This window comes from Callospermophilus lateralis, chromosome 2, assembly GCF_048772815.1.
Source record: "Callospermophilus lateralis isolate mCalLat2 chromosome 2, mCalLat2.hap1, whole genome shotgun sequence".
In the NCBI taxonomy this organism is placed as follows: Eukaryota; Metazoa; Chordata; class Mammalia; order Rodentia; family Sciuridae; genus Callospermophilus; species Callospermophilus lateralis.
The window spans coordinates 172,203,914-172,208,773 of NC_135306.1; the positions used below are offsets into that span (position 1 = coordinate 172,203,914).

The window sequence follows — 4,860 nt, forward strand, 5'->3', positions numbered from 1 at the left end:
AAATGGGAAAATGACTTGAAAAGATATTTCTTCAGATATACAAAAGTGAAAAATCATTAATGATAAGTAATATAAAAGGGAAAAAAACCCTTCTCTCTCTCTCTCTCAAAAACAATCAAACAAACAAAAAACCAGAAAGAGAAAACTGAAGTATGGGCAAAGAATGAAATGCTTGTGCACTGTTGTGAAAATATAACTGCAGCAAGTTGTATGGAAAATAGTCCCTGAAAATACTTTATGATCAAACATTTCCCCTTCTGGAAATACCGTATATCCGAATAGAATTGAAAGTGAGGTTTCAAAAAGCTACCTATATGTTTATGTTCATAACAGCATTTTCCTTAATAGTCAAAAGGTAAAAGAAACCCAATGTCCATTAACCATTGAATAGATAAAGAAATGTGATATATGCATACAATGGAATATTATTTCACTGAAAACAAATGAGTGGGGTGAGGATTTCTGACACATGCTACTACTGGGTGAACCTTAAGAACATTATCCTAAGTGAAATAAGCCTTTCACAAAAAGACGAATGCTGTATGACTCTACTTATATAAGATGCTAACACGTATCAAATCCATAGAGCAGAGTATAGAAGAGAACTAGTCAGGGGCACCAGGAAATTGAAATTATAACGGAGAATAGGGTATCACTTCTACAAGATAAAAAGGTTTCTGGAGATCAATTGTATTTGAAATATAAATTTACATACCATTAACTGTCAACTTAAAATGGTCAATGGTAAATTTTCTTCATTGTGAAATTTCTAATGTGTAATGAAGCTAGAGCTGAACTTAAAGAATGCCCCACATCTACGGGACAGACAAGCCTCTCTTCATTGTGGATTTTCTGATGGAGGGATTTCCTAATGAAGGCCTTCCAGCACTCACTGTATTCATAAGATCTTTCTCCAGTGTGGATTTTTCTGGTGCTCAACAAGTATATGTTTGTGGATAAAGGCTTTCCCACATCCTCTGCATTCGTAAGTTCTTTCTCCAGCATGATTTCTCCAGTGTTTAATGAGGTTGGAGTTGTAACTAAAGAATTTTCCACATTGACTGCACGCATAAGGCCTTTCTCCAGTGTGAATTCTCTGATGTCTAATGAGTGTGCAGTGGTACCTAAAGGACTTCCCACATTCAGTGCACTTATAAGGCCTTTCTCCAGTGTGATTTCTCCAATGTTTAATGAGGTTCAAGTTGTACCTAAGGAATTTCCCACAAATGTCACACTCATAAGGCCTTTCTCCAGTTGAACCCTCTTATGTCTCATGAGTCTATAGTTGTACATAAAGGATTTTCCCCACTCTCTACATTTCATAAATCCTTTCTCTATTGTGAATCCTCTGATGTCTCACAAAGTTGGCATTATACCTAAAGAATTTCCCACATTTGCTGCACTCATCAGCCCTTTCTCCTGTGTGGCTTTTGTGGTGTTCAACTATTCAATGTTCTTATCTAATGGCTTTCCCACATTGACTGCATACATAATCATATGTCCACTTTGAAGGGCTTCCTTGCCTTCAGTTTCCAGGTCTGGCTTCCACCCACAGTGAGAGACTTGGTGCTGGAGAAGGCGTGAGTTGGCTGGCAATTCCTTCCGATCTTCCCTTCATGTGAGGACCTTCTCTGCCATGTGAGCTCTGTGGTTCTCTACAAATGAAAGTTTAGAATTGTCCCTTCTGGAAAGATTATTTCCAATCTGTTTTTGGGGCCAGTAAGGCTTTGACTCACAAATATGTTTCTTTTGTTCAGTTTGTGTTCTATTTTGTTCAGCCAGGTGCAGAATATCTTTCAAGAGTGGGTCACCTGTCTCACTAAGCTGGGCATTCTGAGTGGATAAACCTGGCTTTGGAGTCATGACCTGTGGTGCTCCTACAGAAACACCTTGCTCAGAAGGTGATTCCTCAGCCCCGGCTCCATACCAACAACCTGGGGACATCTAATGGTGATAGCATCAGGTGTTCAATGTTGAGATGCATGCAGACTTCACAACTCCTTAAGCAAAGCTCATATATTGGAGTGCCCTAGTGTGAGCAAAAGTGTCAAATTCTCCAGCACCACTTCACAGTACAGGAGTCTCTGAGCCTCATCAAGGTATCCCCACTCCTCTTGGGATAAATATATGGCCACATCCTCAAAGACCACACAACCCTGTGCAGGGTTCATTTCCGCCATTGCCAGGAGACCCTGAATTGAACTCATGGGCACGGCTTCTGCCAGTCAAGCTGGGCAGAGCAGAAGTGACTAGAGGGTGGGGCTGGGGTAAGAAAAGATATCTCCTTGGCCAGCCAGAATCACCTTAGGCTCATCTCCGACTTTGGATAGTGGGTACCAAACCTCTTCTTACATTTTAACGCTCTGTCACCTAGGTGACAACCAAGTACTCCATAGACCCAAAGGGATGACACACATTTTTGAGAAATGCAAATCTAATGGGGTCATAAATAAGTAGTTAACTAGGCTATTCTTAAAATTCATAGGCCAAATTTTCTATGCAACTATGTTGCAAGTAAAGAAAACAATATTGTCAATTCCAAATATCTACCCATTACCCAGTTTTATTAATTGGTTTCTTTACAAAGTATTATGAAAAAGATAGTGTTTTCTACTGCAGTGGCCACACGCTTTTACTGAAGATAAAATATTTTTCCATTTAATATGATTTTCCTCTTCCTACTCAAATATGGGTCAAAAAACATTGAAGAAGTAAATGGTGTCTGGTAGATGTATAACAGTCCATGTTTGTGGAACAATTATATGTTATCTTAAACAAAATGGAGTCTGAGTACAAGCAGCACCACAGGAGCAGGTGCAAGAGAAGACTCCAGTGCAATACCAGAAAGAGGAGCTGAGTTCTGCCATCTGATAATGCAAAACTCTTACACCAACCACTTTCTAACTATACCTAGAGGGCCCTGGCAATGGTGAAGGAAACATTATGGACTTCATGTTTCCAGGTAATTAGGTAAAAATAATAAAGTTTCACCTGCACAAACTATCCCCAGAAAGTCTAGATTTTTAATATTCTTCAAAAAAAAATCCCAAACTTACCTAATTCTCTGTATTTTTTTTTCCTTATTGGAACCCTGCTCCCTTGCCTGTAACTCAGACACATCTGACTTGTAAATATTACTCATTGTTCCATAGTTAAAGGTCACTTATTTTATGAAGAATTACCTACTAGCTAGAGAACTTTGTCATTTTAAATCTTTCCATTGACACTGACAGTACAACTATCCAGAATTTTGTGGCATGTTTATTATTATATTTTTGTGAGTACATCTGCACTGCTACACAATCACAGGGTAGGATATGATGGGTTTCAAGGGAAAGATTTGATGTTCTGTGTGAAGACTCAAAGCAATTTACCTAAAGAAGTTGATTTAGGTCTTGAAAATTGAAAAGGATTTCAAAAGTTGGAGATCATAGCAGGATATTCCAGATAGGACCGAGTCAAACAACAAAGACCATTGCATGAGAAGTCTCAGGAAATGGGCAGAAGGAGTTACCATCTGCTACTTTTTATCTCTAGGTGTATTTGGGCAAGTGGAAGGAAATAAAACCAAACCAGGTGTTTGAGGGAAGAGGATAAAATTAAATTCCAGTCATGTGCCTTTGCACTTATTTTATTTAATCTTATCAAATCATTAAGGATTTTTAAGTGTGAGATTGATTCATATGGCTGTGTAATTAGTTTTAAGTGGTAAAATATCACTTTGCTTTTTACTAATAAAATAGCAAATAACTTTTAAACAAAAAATTTAATAAAAACACTCATAATAATAGATATAAAGATCTACATTGTTTTAATTCTAAAAAATATTGCCAAAAACTACTTCTAAAATTCAATAACAATGGACATGAAAATATGAAACCTGCTCAGAAATATTAAAATTATACTTTAATATGAGGAAACATACAATGACTCCTTGAAATGGCTTTGAAAACTTTGAAAACAATAAACATTCATTGTGCAGTAATGTAATATGATAGAAAAAAAGAAAAAAAACAACCTCCAAGTCATTTCTACAATCATTTTTTATTAGAACTGTAAATTGCATGGAAAAACAGTCTTTAAAACTAGCTTCTGTCATTGGCTTAGAGAACTTTAGAATCTCTAAGTCAAGTTGCAAACCAGAACTGAGAAAGAACCAGGGATCTGTTCCACATGATTGAAATACTTCACATCTACTTTATAACATGCACTCAGCACTTATGTATGTCCGTCGATGTGGCAGGTACAAAGTACAAAGACAAGTTTGGCATATGCTTTATTTTCAAGGACATTGTCGTTTAGAGAAGGTGACAAGAACACAGAAATAATTTTTTTTCTTATTAAATAATAAAGATTTGATCAGATGGGATGTGTGTGGCTTCAGAATTTCTCCCAAGTAGAAGGGTTCCTGGATACATACATCCACTCCATGTTGGGGTGTTGGGTACAAGTAAGGGAGGCCAACTCTAAGAAGCTTCCCAGGCTTAGAGAATGAGATATAGCAAAGGACAGATGTGCGCTGTATGAGAGCATAAGGCACCACTATCAATTTTTTTATGACATCTCCTTGAAGGCAGAAGTAAGTTCAAAAATTATTCAAAATAATTAAGAATTTCTACATATTTCCACAGAATGATGCAATAATTTGGGGTCTTTGTGAGAGTTAGGGCCTATGCGAATGCCAGAGATGGTGGTTAAACATTTGAATTCCTGAATGAGGCAGACCAGCATTTGCACTAGACTTGCTCTTCATGTTGTCAACTACATACCTTGAGAATGCTGTCAAGGAAGTAGCATTTGGATACCTCAGGTTTAGATCTTATTTTACATGAAACCTGAAAGACTCAAAGCCCCCTGATA

General features: G+C 37.3%; 1 pseudogene; it reads right to left on the reverse strand.

Moving 5' to 3' along the window:
- Window positions 1-1,263: 1,263 nt before the first annotated feature.
- Window positions 1,264-2,207, reverse strand: LOC143391552 (zinc finger protein 548-like; annotated as a pseudogene).
- Between the last annotated feature and the right edge of the window lie 2,653 nt (window positions 2,208-4,860).